We start from the raw sequence: 23,884 nt of genomic DNA on the forward strand, positions 1-23,884 counted from the left end.
TGGATTTCACTCTAAAAACCACATGAAAAAGAGCTAACTACTGTATATGCTCAAAAGCATGAAGATATGCACATTCAACGTAAAAACTTCTTGCTATTCATATGTTCAGTCTTTTGAGTGCCAAACAATTAAAAGAAGTGAGCTGACTATTTTTAACACATTTTCCTTTCTGAAGACACTCTATACTCCATACCAGAATATGCCTGGGTAACTTTTTGAGCATTTTGCTACCATTTTTGCTTGAAATACTGCTAGCGATTTCTTTATTATTGAATGGAGTTAAAAATTACCAGAAAAGGGCAGTAATAAAGACACCACAAAAATGATGAAAAAAATCACTAAAAACCGGCAGTGGTTAAAAACATTACGAAAAAAAACACCCGTGTTTTCTGAAGCCTTTTCCGTGGCAGGTTTGCTTGCCCGTAAAAGACATCAAGTGCACTTAGACTAAGGCCACGGCCCCACTATCAGTATTTGGTCAGTATTCGGTCAGTATTTTATCTCAGGAGTGGGAGCCAAAAGCAAGAGTGGGTGATAATTGCAGAATTGGGGCACTTGTTTCTATCCTAAGGCGCTTTACATGTGAAAAAGGGGTATACATACAAAAACAATTACAATAATCTTGAACAAAACTTGATGGCGACTGGTACAGGAGGAGCGAGGACCCTTCCCGTGAGGGCTCACAATCTACAGGGGATAGATGATGATACAGTAGGTGAGGGTAGAGCTGGTCGTGCAGCGGTGTGGTGGGGCGAAGTTACTGCAGGTTGTATGCTTGTCGGAAGAGGTGGGTCTTCAGGTTCCTTTTGAAGGTTTCCAAGGTTTTGAAGGCGAGAGTCTGATATGTTGGGTTAGAGAGTTCCAGAGTAGGGGGGATGCATGGGAGAAATCTTGTATGCGATTGTGGGAAGAGGAGATAAGAGAGGAGTAGAGCAGGAGATCTTGTGAGGATCGGAGGTTGTGTGCAGGTATGTATCGGGAGACTAGGTCACAGATATATGGAGGAGGCAGGTTGTGGATGGATTTGTATGCCGTGGTTAGGGTTTTGAACTGGAGTCTCTGGGCAGTGGGGAGCCAGTGAAGAGATTGACAGAGAGGAGAGGCAGGGGACAGGTGGATTAGTCGGGAAGCAGAGTTTAGGATAGATTGGAGGAGTGCAAGAGTGTTGGAAGGGATGCCACAGAGCAGGAGGTTGCTGTAGTCGAGGTGGGAGATGATGAGGGTGTGCACTAGTGTTTTTGCAGATTCGTGGTTGAGGAATGTGCAGATCCTGGAGATATTTTTGTGTTGGAGTCAGCAGGAAGTGGAAAGGGCTTGGATATGTGGTTTGAAGGAGAGATTAACGTCCAGGGTTACCCCAAGGCAGCGAGCTTGCGAGACTGGGGAGAGTGAACAGCCATTGACGTTGATAGATAGGTCAGGTGGGGGGGGTGAATGAGATGGTGGAAAGATGGTGAATTCAGTTTTATCCATGTTAAGTTTTAGAAACCTAGCAGAGAAGAAGGATGAAATAGCTGACAGACATTGTGGGATTTTGGTTAGTAGGGAGGAGATATTGGTTCTGTAGAGGTAGATCTGTGTGTCATCAGTATAGAGGTGATACTGAAAGCCGTGAGACTCTATGAGCTGTTCCACGCCAAAGGTGTAGTTGGAGAAGAGTAGGGGTCCAAGAACTTAACCTTGAGTGACACCAACAGATAGGGGGCGAGATGAGGAGGTGGTGTGTGAGTGGGAGACACTGAATGCACTGTCTGTTAGGTATGAAGAAATCCAAGATAGGGTCAAGTCTGTGATGCCAAGGGATGAGAGAGTCTGTAGTAAGAGGGAATGGTCCACTGTGTCGAAGGCAGATGACAGGTCTAGGAGGAGGAGGACAGAGGAGTGTCGCTTGGATTTGGCTGTTAGTAGGTCATTGGTGACTTCAGTCAAGGCAGTTTCAGTTGAATGGTGCAGTCGAAGCCAGATTGGAGGTGGTCAGAGAGAGCAGGAGGAGCGGTGGCAGGACAGTTAAAAGTGGACAAGTTGTTCCAATAGTTTTGAGGCATAGGGGAGAAGTGATATGGGGCAGTAGCTTGTCAGAGAGGATGGTACAAGGGAGAGCTTTTTGAGGATGGGTGTGATTGTTCCTCAACTGATTTTGGCTCCCACTCATGAGAAAAATTACTGATCGAATACTGACCAAATATTGATAGTGGTGCTGTGGCCTTAGAAATAAATCCTGAAGGGGAGAAATATAGACTTTTAAAATAAATATATCATTTTTAGTATAATCTAAATTTTTTTACTTAAAAAAAGCCATAAAAATACATCTGTTTTGGAACAATTTTGACAATAATAGTAAAAGTCCAATTAAAAGGGGTTGTCTGGTCAAAACCGATAGGTCTGCAGTCACTCTGTGTTACTGCAGACTTATGAATCCCCCCAGTGCATGCACTGTGTGCTACGAGGATTCGCCAGTTTCAGACCTGGGACCGGAGGGTATGTATGAGCTATACTCACCCCTGGCCAGTGGGTGTGGCCTCGCTCTCCATATACTTGTATTGAGTAAGGCTGTGCCCTCTAGTCAGACACACCCACTGGCCATCCACATTACTAGATGGAGCATGGCCTCACTCAATAAAAGTATATGGAGAGCAAGGCAGTGCCAACTGGTCGGGGGAATCTATAACGTATACATACTCTCCGGTCCCGGGTCTGAAAACAGCGAATCCCCGCAGCGCACAGTGCGTGTGCTGAGGGGATTCCTAAGTCTGCAGTCACACAGAGTGACTGCAGACTTATCGATTTTGACCGGACAATCCCTTTAATGTATAGGCCTATGTTTGTGAAAAAATGAAATGATTAAGGCCATACCATGGTATCTTCAAACAGCTGATCAATGTAATATAAGGATATGTATCCTTAATGTAATATAAGGTTAGGCCATTAATTTTAAAGTCTCAATTAATCCATTTAAAGCTGTCGTAGTCCTATATAGATAATTTACATCTACTGTAACTAATATGCAATGATAAGAAATATGCAAGAACTCTCAACCCTCTAAAAGGTGTCCAGAGGATAAGCCGTCAATATTAGATTGGTGGCGGTCCAATTATCAGCACCTCCGCCGATCAGCTGCTTGAATGTCTACATTGGTTTACAGGCTGGTTTGTTCTTGTCTGCAGATTTTTTTTTCTTTTCGAATGGTTAATATATTGAACAGACCTAATAGATGTACTTTATAGCATAAAATGCCAGCACAGTCTTTACATGTTAGTTTAATTATCAAGAAAATCTTTGATTCATGCATAAAATGTAAAATTCCCCTAAAATGCTATTTGTCTCATTTGTAAGATGAACATGGAAGTTTTTGCAGCATGGTGAATCTTAAAGGTCAGATATTTCTGTATGGGAGTTGTCTGCTGAAAAGCAATTAAATAGGCTTTAGATCTGCATTTCCTTAGTTTGACGTACAGATTTGATAATGTCTTATAACTGGGACAGTTTTATTACCACTGGATTATTTATCATTAAATAAAACATTATAGTTGTACAATTTGTGGATCATAATATAATAAATTCTAATGTCAGACGTCTGTGTGTTGCTTTTGCCTACTGCTTGGTAAGTTGCTAAAATTACCAGAAAACATCAGAGGAAAAGTGCATACTACCTCCATCACCCAGTCTACAGAACTTGCCTGTCACAGTCAGAGAAGGGTAAAAATTTGCTAAAAATTTTGCACCATTGTAACACTGTGTACTTTCAATTGCTCGTTTTGCCTTTCTACCCAGTTAGTTCTTGGGCAGCACGGTGGCTCAGTGGTTAGCACTGCAGCCTTGCAGCACTGGGGTCCTGGGTTTAAATCCCACCAAGGACAACATCTGCAAAAAGTTTGTATGTTCTCCCCAGAACATGTGGGTTTCCTCCCACACTCCAAAGACATACTGATAGGGAATTTTGCTTGTGAGCCCCAATGGGGACAGTTCCCATAATGTCTATAAAGCACTGTGGAATTAATGGTGCTATATAAGTGAGTAAAATAAATAAATAACCTACACAGGATGGAAAAGCTGCAGATTTTCCGTGCAGACATGGGGATGAGATTTCCATTTTTTCAGGAATTGACCTTCAGTGAAAATTTTAAAATCCACATCATTTAAATTTCTGTTGCAGATTTTCTTGCTGATTTTATTTCTTTTAATAGAGTGGTAAAATACCCAGCAAAATCCTTAATTTGAGATATGGATGGTATGGACTATTGACCACATTTGGACATGCATGCTTATCCCAGATCTCATGATTTTGGGGGGCTTTTGTGTTGATACTTTTTGTGTTCAGTCATTAGTAGCAGTAGTAGTAGTGGGTCCATTAGGCCACAGCAATAGTTTTTGAACTGTTTGTTCATTTTTTAGAATATTACTTTTAATACAAGACTTGTTATACATTTTTGATATGTTTTTTTATATATGTGCTTGAACGTTGTAGAAGAAATTACATGATGAAACCAGATCTTTTCTATTTCAGCTACATGTGCTTTCAATTTCATGAAACCCTTCATTGGACTCATGTTATGTTACTCCACATTGACCCCAGCATGGTCTAGAGCTTGTCTGTGGCAGGAGGCTGTAGAGAGTAATTATGTATTGCACAGAGCATGCGATCAACAGGTGTCAGTATTTCCTTTTCTACTGCCATCTGTAGTTCAGGAACCGTTCAGGTCAGGATCTGTGAGAAATGCACAGTATTTTCAACAGGAAAGTTAGTGAGATGAGCGCAGGATGCAAGTGATGGTCACCTGAAAACCAAAGAAATTAACTTGAATTTAATTTCATTTGGAACATACAGCACGTATAGCATTTATGCTTGTTGCTGCTGATCTAGACCAAAATGTCACACCTATAAAGTACATGGAATTGGAATCCAGTCCTGTGAACCAGAAAAGGCTTTCTAAATGACTTCTGAACATGTAGATCAGGATCCAGACTTTTTGGACCAAGGACTTCAAATAGTACTATGTATAGATATAGGGCCCTATACACCAAAGCTTTTACATAAATATTATGGTATCAAAAGCTTTGCAAAGTTGCATAATGTTGTTGCATTTTTGCCCAGTTGTGACAAAGTGGGCAGTGCTGGGATGAGATGGGGGTATGGCGGCGGCCGGTTGCCAAATTCATGATGAGTGGCGGTGTTCGCTATGCCACAAATCTTAATTTAGCCAGGGCTGGATTAGGATTTGTAGCGAGGCCCACACAGAGATGCACACTCATTCCATGCTCCTAATTCATGAAGAAGAATATGGCTCTTCATGAATCCGGGGCATCTGCCTCCAGCACATCTTCTCATAAAGATCGGCATGAACACTGGTCTTGACAAATCGGTCCCATTGTCTTTGTTAAAATGACAAAGATGTGCTGATGCAGAAAAGAGTAGATTCATTGATCAGCAAGTATAAACATGTATAAAAAATAGGTAAACTCACAGAAAATACACAGAAAAACTACTATTTATTGTTATTAAATTAAAAAATACAGAAAAATTCCCTCAAAAAATAACCATATCCAATGTGTACTCCCAAAGGGGTAATAGTATATCAGGTAGCAAACCCACCAACCTTGGACACAAAAAAAAAATACACCCAACACGCCACTGCAACTCGGTGTAGGCAAACGAACAAAGCAGTAGTTAATTGAACATATAAAAGAAAGTCCTGCAAAGACTGCTCTCTTTGTGAGGTAACTGTAATTCGATTGAGTTATCCTAAGGACACAGCTTAACCCAACAAGATATGTAAGTAGCCAAATATTAATATGATCACATCAAATTGTTGCTGAGAAGATCCTTTTAGAGAGCTAACATAGTTCATAGCAGGACATAATAATAAAAAAGTCCAGAAAAAATCAAGATATGATATACATCAAAATATTGTTATATATATATATACTGCAAGCACAAGTGAATGTCGTAATGCTTAAAGACATAAATAGTCCCAATGCATCACATGTGCTTGCTAAGGTAGGGAACTGGAACCCAACAATAGGGTCAAGACATTACCAGAACCGCACACTGTATGGTTATTGCTAAGTATATGAAGAAGTACACAAGCCTGTCGCTCTGTATGGTAATTAGTAAGCTCAAGAACTACACGTATGTATCACTCGACGTGTTTCTCCCAGGAATCGGCTCATTAGGAGTGACATACCATGTAAGTTCTCAAAAAACAAAATGAATAGCAAAAGCGAACACTTAGCTTACAAAGAATGTTATGGCATTCTTGATAAAAAAGTGCCTTGTGCATGCTCCTCAGCAGGCATTAGTAATAAAGTGCCTCGTGCATCCCCTCAATCAGATGTCAGGGTGGAAGAGGCACCAGGTGGCGTACATGATATCAACCCCCACCTAATAGCGTGTCCAAATTTAATAACAATAAATAGTAATTTTTAGGTGTATTCTCTGTGAGTTTGCAGAAAAGGGTAACTTCATACCTAACTATACAAATTCAAAGGATTTTGTTGTGTTAAGTGATAAGAATTAAAGAGGGTCTCCTCTTTCAGAAAAAAATTTTCTTTAAGTTCTCTTATTAGTGAAAAAACAAAATTGTGCCTCGGTGGCTGCTCCTAGCGTCAGGTCAACAGCATTGCAGACAACTGAGCTCAGCAGCTGTAGATTACACAAGCCGCTCAGAGCTGCTGAACTCACTGATTAGCTGCCATGCTGTCACTGCAAGTAAACAATGGTGCAGCAGTCTCAGGGAGCGCCAAAGGAATACTGGACAATTTAATAGATGTCAACCGACTTTTATTCTTCCTCCAATACCACTGCCACAACGCGTTTCAACGGTCTAAGCCGTCTTCATCAGGTGGGGCGGCTTAGACCGTTGAAACGCGTTGTGGCAGTGGTATTGGAGGAAGAATAAAAGACGGTTGACATCTATTAAATTGTCCAGTATTCCTTTGGCGCTCCCTGAGACTGCTGCACCATTGTTTACTTGTGATATATCTCCATACGGAGCCAAAGCGGCAGGAGCAGCTGGGCATATTTGGATGTGTGAGGACCTGCGGTTATCCAGCCACCGGGTTAAACTACTGAGGACCTGCCGTGACGTGGTATCTGGTCCAGCAGAATCGTGTGACCACTTGAGGAGCACGGAGTTGCGAGGCAAACACCGACAGGACGGTACTACAAATAGAGGCGACCCGGAGCCTCATTAATCACACGCTTAATCTTGGTTGTGTAGACGTACACAACCATCACAGGTGAGTGTACTGGCACTTTTTAAATTATTTAAATAGCCCTGTGAGTCTACACATGCGCCCTTTCTTTTCTTTTCGCATGCTGTCACTGCAGTCAGTCACTGAGCTTAGCAGCTCAGAGCGGTTCGTGCCATCTATACCATTGTCAGCAGCACTGTAGATGTGACGGCAGCACTGCAGATAGCAACAAACACCAGTACCACTCACCCAGGCAGTGTAAGAAAAACACAGTTTTTTTTAATATTTACTACTAACGAAACGTATAGGAAAAACTTCAGAAAAAGGACAGCCCCTTTAACTTTCCGCATCGGGATATCTTTCTTGGATTATATTTTAAGAAAGACTGCCTCTATATGATTAAAGGGGTGGTCTGAACACAAAGCATTTTTGTCAAACTCCCTATCTATTTAGTCCCATAATTCTAAGTTATTTTCTAATAAACTTAAACTTGCTTTAAAAAATCCCTAACTACACTATCTAACTGCTTTTGTAATTTTTTTCCCTATTTCCTGTCTGATGATGATTAATTTGAGTATCACCAGTGCATGCTGGGATACTCAAACAAAGTGTTATCAGGGGGCAAAGGTTGTGGTCACTGTAGCAGCCTCTGCCCCCTTCCCTGAAACGAAACATCATCAGAGACACTCGTTTCAGGGGTGGTGCTGTCCCTGCTGTTTCCCTGAGTGTTAGGGAATGGTAGAGAATTTTTAAAGCAAGTATATTAGAAAATAGCTTAGAATTATGGGGGTAAACAGATAGGGGGTTAGGAGAAAAATGCTTTGTCTTCGGACCAAGTACCTCTGGGAACTCCTTCAAGATTGTTGAAAGACCATTTTCGGTGACTACCTCTTGAAGCTCATCAAGAGAATGCCAAGAGTGTGCAAAGCAGTCATCAAAGCAAAAGGTGGCTACTTTGAAGAACCTAGAATATAAGACATATTTTCAGTTATTTTACACTTTTTTGTTAAGTATATAATTCCACATGTGTTAATTCATAGTTTTGATGCCTTCAGTGTGAATGTACAATTTTCATAGTGAAAAATGAAAATACAGAAAAATCTTTAAATGAGAAGGTGTGTCCAAACTTTTGGTCTGTACTGTAATAAGATAAGGTTATAATGACAAAGAAAAACTTATTCCGGAACAGACAGTGTATGATCCACTTGCTAACTGTGGATGAATCGCGGCAAGTAATTCTCTGACTGCAGCAGAAGGTTCCAATCCAAGGTAGAAGAGTATATTGATGGCAAAGATATACCAGGTGCCAATAAATATAATCTGTGTCATCAGCTGCTGGACTGATTCCCAGTCTCAAATACAGATGTCATATAATGCAATGGATGACTTCAGCAAGTCGGGATACTTGATACACCCAAAGTGGAGACGTATAATGCTTTGATCTGTTATCCGAAAAATATAGTCTTGAAAATCCTCACGTACTGGAGGTAAAGATAAGGAATAATGTACCTTGTTCTAGCGGCGGGTGATTCTTCCGCATGCGGGTACTTTATCCAGGAGGATACCGTATAGTAGAGCGATGTCCCGGCCGGCGGCATTCACTCTGTACGGCTCCTGTGATCCACAGCATGCATACACTAGTTGCGGCAAGGACCTGCATGACGTCACAACACGTGGTTTTCGTAGGTACAGAGGATCAAAATTTCCAACGCTTTTCGGAAAAAATGCGATTTCCTTCATCTGGGATTCTGTGACTTCAGCCTTTGATCATTTACAAAAGAAAGGAATTAAAGGGTTGTCAAAACGTCTTTCTTTAGGAGTGCACTGCTCCTCTGTCTCCCGGATTCGTACGTGGGCTCCTTAAGATTGACAGCTCAGACCAGCAACATGGTCGAACCACTCGTCGGAACTATCCCATGTTGCCAGCAGATGGAGCATTTGGAAGAGTGCAGGAGAACTGAAGCTAGCTGAATAGATTGCAGAGGTGGCTGGTAACCTAGGCAATGAGCAGTAAAGTGCAGAATTAAAAATGCCTCTGTTCACGTGAAAAGAGATAAATTGCAAATTTGTTTGCTTTTCCAAGTACTTAGCAATTTTACATATTTACAAGGTTGAGACAATCCCTTTAAGCATTTAAATTATGTTTGAAGTTGTGTTTTAGCCCCCTTTAATATTCATCTCCTGGTAGTTCTCCCTGCAAGATAGGATTTTTTCTATATCCAGCTGCACTACCCTTTGCAGCTGGCTTTGTAATGTGTGCAGTTATGGATTTTCTTTATTTGGCTGTGCTCCGAATAATGTGCAATAACTTAATTTGATTTTATGATTTTATTTCAAGAATGAAAACAATATAGCACTATTCTTTAGAACGTGGTGACCTCTCCTTCTACCTTTCAAACCCCAAGTCATTAATGTCTCTTAGTGTCATTATTGCCATTCTTTGTCACCTTTGCCATCTAACCTTTGTGGGTTTCATAAATGTGCCATATAAAAGTCAGCCATTCTAGAAATGATTACTTTAACTTTATATGCTGTGATCTTTTCTGTGTATCCTGATCAGTAAATAATAATCCACCTTTCATCATTACTGGCTTGGGTCCTGCCATTTTATGGAAAGAAATATTTTTTGTCTATCCTGTGTGTACTGAATTTATTATGTGTGTTATATCATAGATTTTTTCATACTTTGAGTGTAAAAGCTTTGGGAATCATTGATCTCTTACTACCCCCATGACTGTCATCCAGAAAATATGCTTTTAAATTATTCCTTTCTATCACAGTACTTTTCAGTGGCTTTTGCAACATTAACAGGAACATTCAGAATTTTGCCAGTTTAATAATTAACATGATCATACCTCTGTTCTCTTTCCACCAATTCTCAGTGTACATGCCAAAACTTAGCTATTTAGAGTAAATCAATACAAAGGACAAATCTTACAGAAAATAGGATATCCGGGAAAAGGGTTTTTCTAGAATATGGGGTATAGTGTACCTTGCTGAGCCACTGAATGACTCATAACTGACCCCAACTGAAGGCATAAATAATTTTTTTAAATGCAAGTATATATAAAAGTGTTTTATTTTCCAGTTTTCCCAATACTCCCTCTCTAAGCCTGTCAAGACAACTCCTTTAATCAGGGCCATAGATAAAAAAGGTTACAGGCAGTCCCTGACTTATGGCCATCCGACTTGTAGATGACTCCTAGTTCTGAAAGTCAGATGTTCAAAAACAAAAACCTAATACTCACCCTAACGCTGAAATATCTGGAAGCCATGCAGTCCTCTTCTTTCCACCAACATGCATTGCTACTCCGGAGCTTACCACGGCCATTAACCTTCAACTCTTATACAGAGATCAGGACTTGCTGTCCAAATTTAACTCTTTTTTTTAAACATGTGTTGGAAATATTAAGTGTGATCTTTTAACGGCCTTCGGAGCGATTTTAAGACACGGCGTCATGATGGATGAATGATCTGTAGAAAGATCGATCTTGTGCAAGGCTAGATAGGTCCACCAGAGTCTTCTCTCCTCTTATCTTGATAGTATCAAGCCATCGGGTTGCTGGTCTTCTCCGCCTTGTTCCCTCTATTCTTCCGACTATGAAGTCCTTCTCCAGTGATTGCTCTCTTCATATGATTTGTCCAAAGTAGGCTTAGATTTGTGATCCTTGCTTCAAGTGTCATGTTAGGCTTGATTTGCTCCAAAATTGATTTCTTTGTTCTTCTTGCCATCCATGGTATTGATTACATAGTTTTCCAGCACCACATTTCAAGGGCGTCAATTCTTCTTCTGTCTTGTTTCTTTATGTCCATGCTTAGCATCTCTATGTTACCGCAAAAAAACATCAAACTATGTATGAACCTTGCCTTTGTCGCCAGTGAAGTCAATTTGAAGATCTTGTCAGGTGAATTCATTATTGATTTGCCCATAGCTATTTTACTATTGACTTCTGGTGTTGTCACTGCATTTTGAGGGATCATCAATCAGAGTAGGTTGAAGTCCTTTACATCTTCCAGGTCGTTGCCGTTCATCTCAAATGTTGCCCGGTGGTACCTGGCAGTAATCAATATCTTTGTCTTCTCAGTGTTGAGTAGTAGTCCCCTGTTCGAACTTTCCATCTTGACACTTCGCAATAAGTCCTTCATTCCATCTGCGCTTGTTGCTATTAATGTTATATCGTCTGCGTATTTAACATTGTTGATGATTCGTCCATCAATTTTGATTCCTTCTTCTTTTTCAGCAAGTCCAGACTTCCTGAAAATTGTTATGATCTGCTACAAGCACTAAGGAAAGACAGGAGATCTGTCCCTACCATAGAACTAAGCTGGATCCCTACGATGTAACGGGGAACCTGATCCTGCGATCAGACCCGCTAAAGTCCTCGGCTAGTCTGAACGAAGACCTATAGATGTGAGGAAGGGATCCCTACAAGAACTAGGGACTGGGAGAAAGATGGACACCTCCTAGCAGAAATTGTAGCAGAAATAAGACAAACAAACAACATAGAACATAGAGGTCCAAAGACCTAGCAAAACTGACTGAGAAAGGTAACAGAGCACCAAGCTATCTCAAGAGTAGAAATTACAATGAAGTCCAGCAAGGCCAGGAGGGCGGAGCCGGATTAAATAGACAAAAAAGGTCATGTGACCAGCAAACTAGAAAAAACCTAACAGGAGAGTTCTAACAGTACCCCCTCTTCTAAGAGGATCCTCCGAATCCCCTAGGCCTGGGCTTATCAGGAAACCTCCTGTGAAACGCTTTGACAAGTCTGGAAGCAGAAACATCATCCGCCCTCACCCATGAGTTATCCTCGGGTCCGAAACCCTTCCAAGCGACGAGATACTGCAAACTCCCTCTATACTGTCTAGAATTTAGGATGCGGGAAATTTCATATTCCCCGTCCTCCACCACCGGAGGAACAGTGGCAGAGGCGTCACCATCCGACACATCAGCTCTTTTCAACAGAGAAACATAAAACACCGAATTAATCTTCCAGGAGGTAGGAACCTCCAACCTAACAGCAGACTGGTTAACTATCTGAAGCACCTTAAAGGGCCCTACAAACTTGGGACCCAATTTTTTAGAAGGAATCCTCAATCGCAGATTCTTAGAGGACAACCAAACCATGTCACCAATAGCAAACGAAACCTCTTGCCGTTTCCTATCAAAGTACCTCTTAGATTTTTTGTTAGTTCCTGAAGATTACCACGCACATTCGTCCAAACTCTCTCCAAATCACCGGAAAAACTCTCCTCCTCAGGCACAGCCGATACCAATTTGGAGAATGACCCAAAAGACGGATGTCTCCCAGAACAACAAAAAAAAGGCGAACACCCAGCAGAAGAGGATGTATGGTTGTTAAGAGCAAATTCAGCAAGTGGCAGAAACTCAGACCACCCCTCCTGATTGTCTGCCACAAAGCAACGCAAGAACTGCTCAACATCCTTGTTCTTTCTTTCTGTCTGGCCATTAGACTCAGGATGATATCTAGATGAAAACGACAAATGAACTCCCAACCTGTCACAAAAGGCACGCCAAAAACGAGCCACGAACTGAGGTCCCCTATCAGAAACAATGTCAGTAGGAACGCCATGTAGTCTGACAATTTCCTTGACGAAGGCCTTAGCGAGTGTCTTAGCGCAAGGCAGTTTGATGAAGGGAACCAAGTGACACATCTTGCTAAAACGGTCCACGACCACCCAGATGACCGTGAAACCCTCAGAGGGGGGAAGGTCAGTAATAAAGTCCATAGCCAGATGTGTCCAAGGTGCACTAGGAACCTCCAGAGGGCAAAGGAACCCCGCAGCAGGAGCATGCGAAGACTTAGATCTAGCACACACAGTACATTGACGCACCCACTTAATGACTTCCTTTTGCCATCCAGGCCACCAAAAACTGCGACCCACAAGTCTCTTGGTCTCAGAAATTCCTGGATGACCTGCCAACCGAGAGTCATGACACTCAACAAACAAATCTCTCCTAAAGGTCCTAGGCACAAACAACCTCCCATGGGGAGTGTTAGATGGGGCATTCTCCTGAGCTTTAAGAATCTCATCCTCCAAAACGGAGTCCAAAGCAGCAATCACAACACCTTCTTGTAAAATGCTCTCCTCCTCCTCCTCAGCACCGACCATGGGAGAAAAGCTGCGAGACAAAGCATCAGCTTTAACATTCTTGGTACCTGGGATGTAAGTAGCGGAAAAATTAAACCGCGAGAAAAAAAGTGCCCACCTAGCCTGACGGGCATTCAAGCGCTTGGCAGCATCAAGATAGATCAGATTTTTATGATCAGTGAAAACCTGAATGGGAAATTCAGCACCTTCCAAGAGATGACGCCAGTGTTCAAATGCGAGTTTAATAGCCAGCAATTCCCGATTACCAATATCGTAATTAAGTTCAGTCTCAGAAATTTTTTTGGAAAAAAAGGCACAGGGATGTACTCCATCCTTGTTTTCCTGAGACAACACTGCACCGACCTCCACAGAAGAATCATCAACCTCAACCAAAAACGGCTTAGTCACATCAGGCTGCATAAGGATGGGAGCAGAGGTGAACCTCTCCTTTAGAAACACAAAAGCTTCAATGGCCTCAGTAGTCCACTGAACCGCATTAGCACCTTTCCTGGTGAGATCGGTCAGTGGTTTGACAATAATAGAAATTTTTTTTATGAATTTTCTGTAATAATTGGCGAAACCCAAAAACCTCTGTATCGATTTCAAACCAATAGGCCTAGGCCATTCCTGCACAGCTTGAACTTAAACCGGATCCATCTCAAAACCTTCACTGGAGATAATGTAACCCAAAAAACTAATTCTCTGTACAGCGAACTCACATTTCTCTAGCTTAGCAAAAAGCGAATTGTCCATTAATAACTGTAAAACCTCACGTACGCTCCGCCAATGAGACTCCAGATCCGGCGAATAAATCAAAATGTCATCCAAATACACAACCACATTTTTGCCGATCAAAGATCTAAGGATGTCATTAATAAGATTCTGAAAAAATGCTGGAGCATTGGTAAGACCAAAAGGCATAACCAGATTCTCAAAATGACCCACAGGAGTGTTAAAAGCAGTCTTCCATTCATCACCCTCCTTCAAGCGCAACAAATTGTATGCCCCCCGGAGATCAATTTTAGAGAACCACTTGGCCCCCACTAACTTGTTAAACAAATCAGGAATCAATGGCAGTGGGTAAGCATTGCGTACAGTAATTTTATTAATCTCACGAAAGTCCAGACAAGGACGTAAACCGCCGTCCTTTTTTTTAACAAAAAAAAATCCAACAGCCACAGGAGACTTGGAAGGCCTAATGTGACCGGCGGCCAAGCTTGTCTGTATGTATTCCTCCAAAACCTTTCTCTCAGGAATAGTAAGATTAAATAAACGACTTTTAGGAAGAGTCGCTCCAGGGACAAATTCAATGGTACAATCATAGTCTCTATGGGGAGGCAAAATTTGCGATTCTTTCTCAGAAAAAACTTTCCAAAAATCCTGAATAGGTACAGGTAATTCCCCTTTATCCACAGCAGCAATGTGCCCGTTACAACACTTGTCATAACACTTAGGGCTCCAGGACTTAATTTCATTGGTAGATCAATCCAGTGCAGGATTGTGCAATTTTAACCAGGGTAGCCCCAACACTACTGGAGAAGGCAAATTATTTAATACTACCAAATCCAAATTCTCTTGGTGAATACCATTAATAGTGAGGGGAAATTCACAGACCTTGTGAGTAACACTCTTTAAGGGAGAGCCATCGACAGAAACCACGGCAATAGGGGATGACAAAGGTTTGGGTTTTAATTTAAGTTTTTTCAAGAACCCCCCATCAATCACATTCAGAGTAGAACGACAATCCACAAATACCCGAAATTCAATTAATTCTTCCTGAGCAGTGGTAGTAGCAGAAAGAAGTACACCCTTAGTATTTAAACAGGCTATACGGGCGTAACTGACCTTTTTTTTTTCTTTGTTCACACGAAGCACACAGTTCCTAATGAAATGGTCAGATCCACCGCAATAAAAGCACAAACCTCCAGAAAATCTGCAGTCTTTTTCCAGAGAGCGGGGTGACATTGCCCCAATCTCCATCGGCTCTCCAATGTCAGTACAGACCCTCTCAAGACTCGGAGCTGACATGGCAAAGGATTTACTCTCATTAACCCTTGCACGCAGTCTCCTGTCCACTCGTATAGCTAATTGCATTGCCTCCTGCAAGTTTCCAGGTGAAGGATAAGCAATCAGCAGATCCTTAACCCTTTCACCTAGCCCCGCAAGAAACAAACTTTTCAAAGCTGAATCGTTCCACCCTACCTGAGCAGACCACTGACGGAAGTGAGTACAACAATTTTCCACATTACCTGATCCCTATCTCAAACGTCTTAATTCAGACTCAGCAGATGAGACACGATCAGGATCATCATACAACAACCCAAAAGCAGAAAAAAAACTATCCACTGATCTAAAGCACGGATCACTAGGTTGGAGAGAAAAGACCCATCCCTGAGGTTCTTTGCGTAAAAGTGACATTATGAACCCTATGCGCTGTGATTCATCACCAGAGGATCCGGGTCTTAAACGAAAATACAATAAACAAGCATTTTTAAAGGAAAAAAAATCTTGTTGTTCACCAAAAAATAGATCAGGCAGACGTACCTTTGGCTCCACAAAATGTGCTCCAGAACAGCTACTCACGTGTTGTTGGAGCTTGGCCACCTCCAGAGAGAGTCCCTGCAAGCATTGAACCAAATCCTGAACCGAGACCATGATGGAAACTGGAGGTCTTTCCTTAGAGAAATTTTTGGGCTGGACTTACTGTTATGATCTGCTACAAGCACTAAGGAAAGACAGGAGATCTGTCCCTACCATAGAACTAAGCTGGATCCCTACGATGTAATGGGAACCTGATCCTGCGATCAGACCCGCTAAAGTCCTCGGCTAGTCTGAACGAAGACCTATAGATGTGAGGAATGGATCCCTACAAGAACTAGGGACTGGGAGAAAGATGGACACCTCCTAGCAGAAATTGTAGCAGAAATAAGACAAACAAACAACATAGAACATAGAGGTCCGAAGACCTAGCAAAACTGACTGAGAAAGGTAACAGAGCACCAAGCTAGCTCAAGAGTAGAAATTACAATGAAGTCCAGCAAGGCCAGGAGGGCGGAGCCGGATTAAATAGGCAAAAAAGGTCATGTGACCAGCAAACTAGAAAAAAACTAACAGGAGAGTTCTAGCAAAAATAACTTCTGTATACAAATCAAAGAGAAATGGTGAAAGGATGCAGCCTTGTCTGACGCCTTTCTCTACTGTGAACCAAGCCGTGTACCGTTCGGACTGTTGCTTCTTAGTCGATGTAAAGATACCTAATGAGGCTGATCAGATAGTTCATCATATCCATATGCTTCATGGTATTCCAAAGTTTGTGATGATCAACACAGTCGAAGATTTTGCTGTAGTCGATGAAGCAAAAATAGATCTCCTTGTTTTATTCTTTGGCCTTTTCGATTATCCATCTAATTCCTTACTTTGAATTGGAATAAATACCTATCTTGTCCAGTCATTGGGCTATTTACCTGTTGCCCATATCTGTAGACACAAGTGTGTGATGACATCAACTGCTGCTTTCCGAAGACTTTATTACCTCTCTTAGAATATTGTCACATTGTTTTTTTGACATAAGTTTTATTGCAGCAACGACTTAATCTTTCAGAATGTTCAGCTCTCTATCATCTTTAGTCTCAGTTTTTTCCCATATCACTGAGTGTTTCTTGTAGAGGTGCTCCATGTAGATGTTCTTTAACGTTGACTCAATATTAGTGCTTCCTAAATACATCCTTACATATAATAATGATTAATTCTATATGATCACATTATTTTGTGTATGAAGCTCTCACAGCCGCATCTGTTCACTTCCAAACTGGCCAAACTGGTTCAAAAACGCTTTGGTGTCAAATAAACATCTATAAGAAATGAAGATCCTACATCCAATTTGTTATGTGATCTGAGCTGGTCAGGCAAATCCCTAAAAAAATAGGAGACAAGAGGTCTTTTGTCTAAGGAGATTTCAAGATATGTATTTAAACTTGGTACATTGTGTTTCTTTACAGCCAGGATTTTTAACCTGTATAGCAGATGTGAAACTAGAAAGTCTATTAAAGCTTCTTACATTCAGTCTATAAATATTTTTTTTTCTTAGCAAAAACAGCACTTAGACCAATTGAATGTTCATTAATGCTGAAAATGTTAGAGGTCCAGCAAACACTCTGTGATTTTAAATTTTTAGAAAACATTTGTGGAAAGTGGCAAAATATCAGATCAATAATTGGAAGCATCAGGAGTAAATTAATGTAGGGCTGATTCTAGCTTTTCTGCTGACTCAAACAAAACTTCAAATAGTGCCCTTAACCACAGTACAATATAAACTTGCAGTGAACAAATGCAATTCCGTTGCTGTTTTTTGGGTTTATCTTTTATGATATTTATTCATTACTATTTAGACCCATTAGGGGTCTAGAACTTGTGATCATCTGATTGCTTATACAATATACTGCAATACCGGTATATTGCAGTGAATAGAACAAATCACTGTCAACTATGAAGGAATATAGCACCAGAACCACACAGGAATATAGCATCAGAACCATCATCAGTACAGGAATTCATCACCAGAATCACCATTAGTAAAGGAATACATCACCGGAACCACCATCAGTACATGCACAAAGACACAGAACCACTATCAGTAAAGGAATACATGAAGAAAACCTCCATCAGCACATGAATACATCACTAGCACAGACTTTAGTATATTAATACATCACCAAGCTTAAAACCATGTTCAATTGCAATGTCATGTTAACCCCTGCAATATTGTCATGCCAGGTGTGAGTGCAAGACTGAGAGTCACGCCAGGTGTGAGTGCAACACAGAGGGAAAAGGGAAAGGGAGCCCAGACACTAGGGAGAGGGGGAAGAGGTGACCTCCTAATCTGAACTAGCGTCACCCTGTCTCCCTGTGTTACTTTATTCTACAAACACCCCCAAAGTAAAATCAAGCTCCAACCAAGTTAGGCTGATCACTCCATATAATTGCCAGTGGAAAGACTTCTCTGAAATTATAAACAAACACTGGTCGGTTTTACAAACTGATCCAGTATTGGGCAAGATTTTACCTGAAAACCCTGTATCACTGCAAAAAGATCGAAAAAATTTGAAGGATTTCTTTGTTCTCGCAGTGAATACCAACTTGCAAGAACAAAGCATACTTCTTTCAGTGAAAAAATTCAAGGTTTTTGTCCTTGTGGTCAATGTAAGGCCTGTCTTAACACGGTTCGGAGTAAGGGATTTTGTAATTCAGCTCAGGATCAAAAATTTGTGATAAGACAATTCCTTATGTGTTCAACAAAGGGGGTGATCTACGTGGCTGAATGCCCATGCCACAAAATATATGCAGACATGACCATCAGGGAGTTCAGGATTCGCGTAAGAGAAGACGGGCGATATCGAAAAAGCAAAAAATTCGGATGAAGAGGATCAGCTAAAAACCCTCCCCAGACACTTCAAACGTTTTCACAATGCCGATGCACCACTGTTGAGAGTGAAAGCTATAGACAAGGTATCTTTGGGAAGTAGGGGGGGTGATTTATTTAAGATTAAACTCTATAGTACCTTACGGGGTTAATGAAAATTTTGTTTTTTGTTCATTTCTGTACGTTTCTTTGTATTTTATCTCTGTGTGTTATTAATTGTTTTTAACATTATTTCTTGTCTATTTCTATATATAGTGGGGATGTCTTACTATTCATCTTTTTGCTGTGATTATTATGACCGCTTGTCGTTTGGGAATTCCCTTCGTTTGTGTAGATTTATATTATTCTTCATATATTTATATATTTATTTATGATGATATGTGTTTGGATTTAGTGTTATATTGATACATGTTATTTATATATTTATTTTTGATGATATGTGTTTGAATTTAGTATTATATTGATACATGTTATTTATGTCTGGTTATTCACTATTTTATAATACACTGTTGTTTATGACCTGGTCGGTCTTTGTACACCTGGCACTTCAATTCATGCGCTATTTATTCCTGGATATATTTGAATTTAATGTTACACTTATGTCATCAAGATACATGTTATTTATGGTTGTTTATTCACTTTTTTTTTTTGCACTATTATTTACGACCTGGCTGGTCTTTGTACACTTGGCACTTTAATACATGTGCTATTTATTCTTGGATATACTTGAATGTTACACTTATGTTATTCAAGATTTTTATGCATTTATTACACCACATGCAATTTGATACTTTGACCCATATGGTACATCGGCACTTGGCATTTGGAGCTCGCATCACTCCATGTCAGTATACACTTAGACTCAATATCTCAAACATGCATCACTTTATGTTAGTACACTCTTGGATTTAATATTTCAAACACGTTTTTCACGTCGTTTGTTTATTTGCTACATTTAATTTAGTATTATTTTTGATGCACACTGTTTTTTGCTTTTTTTTTTTATTTATCATTATTTTTTATTTACTATTTATTCATTTATTATTTTTCAACACATATTTATTCATTTCATTATTTTTGATATTTCAATGCAACATAGAAGTATCAATACATTCATTTGTAATATTTAGTTAATATAAAATAACCTTTGTTATTAAAATCATTTTAATTTTGTATATTTACAATGATATTTAACTATTCTGATATACTCTGTTCTGCACTGACCTCCCTACACACTCCTTGCAGTGCAGATGGGTGCGCACATGTGAGATAGACTGACCTCCAGGTTCTTCCCGACATGGGCAATGTGACCGCTGGTGTTTGCGTTGCTAAGCAACCCAGCGCTTGCGGGTCACGGCTCCATGAACGGAAGTCCGCCTTCACAGGAGGTCGTCATCTGACATGCGCGCTGAATACCATCTGACTTCCGGCCGGCGGCCATGGATGAAACAGCTGTAAATGCTATTACCACGATCAGCAACCCCTATATATATCTCACATCACACATCCAACATTGCGCTTCCTGAAGAAGGTGGACGAAACACGCGTCGGAGTGGTGGGTCGTCCTGTCCACTCACCTGTTCCATCAGGTAATGGACACTACGGCAAATTCGGTGCATATTCTGTATATATGAGATTATATGTAGATTTATTGTTAATCATGGCTATGAGCTATTAACAACAATTTCATGCTATAACATTGCTGTTCAACTTTATTTATTTGTTTGGCATGTTATAGCTACTGGGTCTGATGTACACCCCTATATACTACAACTTTGTTGTTAGTGCTTTGTGATCCATCTTTATGGTAATATGTGACTTAATGCCACTTTTTGACGATACCCATTTCATGAAGTTACTGGTGTGCTTTTTATCTAGTTTTTACTGTATTGTGACTTTATTTAATAAAAGTTAAATTTTATGATCTGATATACTCATGTTCTTGTTATTTGGATTAATATCCTATATGCAAGTAGTCGCTATATATTGTTGGAGTTTTTTGTGATCTATATCATTATATATGGGATACCATTGTGGGACTTTTGTAAGCTAAGCTTAAAACCATGTTCAATTGCAATGTCATGTCAACCCCTGCAATATTGTCACGCCAGGTGTGAGTGCAAGACTGAGAGTCATGCCAGGTGTGAGTGCAACACACAGGGGAAAGGGAAAGGGAGCCCAGACACTAGGGAAAGGGGGAAGAGGTGACCTCCTAATCTGAACTAGCGTCACCCTGTCTCCCCCTAATGTCCCTATACAGCCTCTAAAGCTGTCACCGATCACGTGCCTTGCCCTACTATCCCTGGTGTAAGGCTATAGCTGGGGTTGAAAGGAGATGAGCACTAGTTAACCTCGCTAGCACTCTAAAGACAAAAGGGGAAGACAACACAGGGGAACAACAACTCAGCTTTAGAAGAAATCCAACAGGGCACACGGCCTCAAGACTCCAGAGAGGACATGATGCTTCTTCAGCCAAGTTCCAAGTAGAAATTAGTATAACCGGCGACGCCCACCTAGACACACAAGATATATATACACCCAGACTAAAGGGAGGTAGTCGCTGGGTCCTAAACACAGCCTCCTATCTAGGCAGCTGTCTGCATTGCCAAACATGGAGATCTCCTGCAAACCATTGCAGTGCAACTGTCTGTCACCTCTGACACACCCGTGACAAATATACATTTGCATCTCATGAACCTACAACTCCCAGTATGTTGTTAAAAATGGTAAGGAGATACTGAGAGTTATTGTTACCAGCCATTATTAGACTGCAGACTATTCAGAAACCACAGTACTGATTAGACACAGGTAGTATTACAAATAAACATTTACACCCAGGTACCTTTTAGGTGATGTCTCTGATTAGAGTCCTTCTCATACCTTTCATTGCCATCTAGTCAGGATTAGTGTTGAGCCACCCCCGTAGTGTTCGAGTTCGGTTCGGTTCGTCGAACACCCGTGTGTTCGCCGAACTGTTCGTCGAACTGTTCGTCGAATACCTTCGAACACCGTTAAAACCAATGGCAGGCAAACAAAAACACATAGAAACACATAGAAAACACCTTCAAAGGTGTCCAAAAGCTGACAAACTGCTCAGAAGACATAACTAACACATGGAAAAGTGACAAGTACATATAGTCATGCGAAAATAAAAGAGGTGGAGGAGTAAAAGGAGGGGGAGACACAGATATAGGCATGTCATGCCCTTCTAAAATCCAAAAAGTGAGAAGCCGACACGGCCAGTCCGCTCCTGCCCGTGCCACCTCCGTGTCGCCGGGTTTGTGCCAGAGCCGCGGTGAACCCTGATGGCCAGCCCCCCTCTCCCAATACTGGTGCCTGTCCGCTGGTGGGTCGAGCGAGCCCCCCTGTGGTGGAGGCAGCTCTAAGCTTTTTAATTTAAATTGTCTCTCTAATTTGAATGAATACACTTTAAATCCATTTACAAGGATCTATTGGAGGGCAAGTCTCATGCCAGCAGCCGCGTAATTCCAGCTCCAGTAGCGTCCACTAAAGCTGCTGCAGTTAAAAAGCTTTTATAAGGATCGAGCTCGGCTGTCCACCGCAAGGCATCCTACTGCCAGTCCCAGCCCCTATGCCTTGGGGTGCCTCCTGATGCTCTTCACTGAGTATCCCGTGGTCCCGAAGCATTTCCTTTGAAAAAATGAAGTATCCAAACTACAGGTGGTGTAGCTTGCTTAACAGCCGGGATAATCCGCTGACTAGCAGACCCTGCTACTAGGCACAAAGTATTTCCTGGGCTAGATGCAGTTAAAAATTTGTAATTAGATACTCTCGTTGGATGCTGAGAAAGCATTCCATAGAGTCTCCTGGCACGCCATATATGATTCTCTTAAAAAGCTTGGGGTAGGGGTCTAGGGGACCCTTTTATAGCCAAAATCACGGCCCTGTATCGCAATACGTCACCTAGGCTGAAGATAAATGGAACTGTAGCACCCTGAGGGCTCGGTTGCTACAGAGGTATTGCACCTCACCCAGAGGTGTGATATCTCACTCTCAGGTAAGGATGTAGTGTGGATCAGGACCCGACACCTGCATGCATTACACCACATTGCCGTCGGGCAGGGCGACCAATATGCCCCTGAGATGGGCACGACAGTCCCTGTCCCTGGCTGGAGTGGGGGGAGGGAACACTGAGGAAGGGGAACCCTGTAGTGCAGGAGCAGGGAGGAAGCAGTTCCTGGGTGCATTGAGAAGGGAGTATAAAAGGTGGGCACCATCTTAGTTCAGTGCAGAGAAGTCTGAGCAGAAGTGGCAGGGAGCAGGGGCTCTGCATGAGCTCTGCTCCGGAGGCGGGCCTAGTAACAGAGGCCCAGGCCTGGAAGAGGGAGAAGGAAGGAAGAGGAGCGGAGAAGGCTCCAGGAACGAGGAACGAAGGGATCTCATGGGTGCGGATGGGCGAGTCGCCACCGCACGCCAGAATCCACCTGCGTGGAGGGGTCAGGCCAAGGGGGAGACCGGTCCCCGAAACTAGTGGAGGCAGGAAACGACCCTCAGCTAGAAACAGGAGGCTGTGACATTTTATGTGGCGCAGCCCCTCGCTACACCCGCTAGGAAGGCACCACATAGGGTCAGGGAAACTGGCGCCAAGTTTACCAAGAGGAGGCCCGAGGCAGCCGGACAGAAGGGTTGGTAAGAAAGGCCAGACAAAGGACACACAAAGGGGGTCCTGTGAAGCACTCCAAAGTTATCTGGGAGTTGTCTGAGCCCCTCACCTGGTGAGCACAGTACGACGTGGGCAGCCGTTACCTGCAGACGTGGTCTGGATAATAAGAACTGTGAGTAAAGGCCCTGGACTGCATCACTGACTCCGTGTCATTACTGCTGCTGCCCTGCACCATCACCCCCATCCTCCGCATACACTGCCCTGAGGCTATACTCCTCCCGTGGGGAGTTATGCTACGCTCTGCTGCACCCACAACACCAGCCTCAGCGGTCTGCCCTGGAGCAGCGGTTCACTCTGACCGCAATCCACGGGTGGCGTAGTCGGACATTTAAACATCAAAACCACATAAATAGTTCCGCCACTGGTTTGACCGCCCTGAGCCACGGAACCGGGTTGCCGCCACGGAGACTACAACCACCAGCATCCACCAAAAAGGGTCCGGCTCCGGGTGTCCCAAGGCCCAGGGGGCGCGTCAG

Source organism: Phyllobates terribilis, unplaced genomic scaffold, assembly GCF_046119375.1.
Source record: "Phyllobates terribilis strain yellow unplaced genomic scaffold, ASM4611937v1 Scaffold_11__3_contigs__length_659146591, whole genome shotgun sequence".
Taxonomy (NCBI): Eukaryota; Metazoa; Chordata; class Amphibia; order Anura; family Dendrobatidae; genus Phyllobates; species Phyllobates terribilis.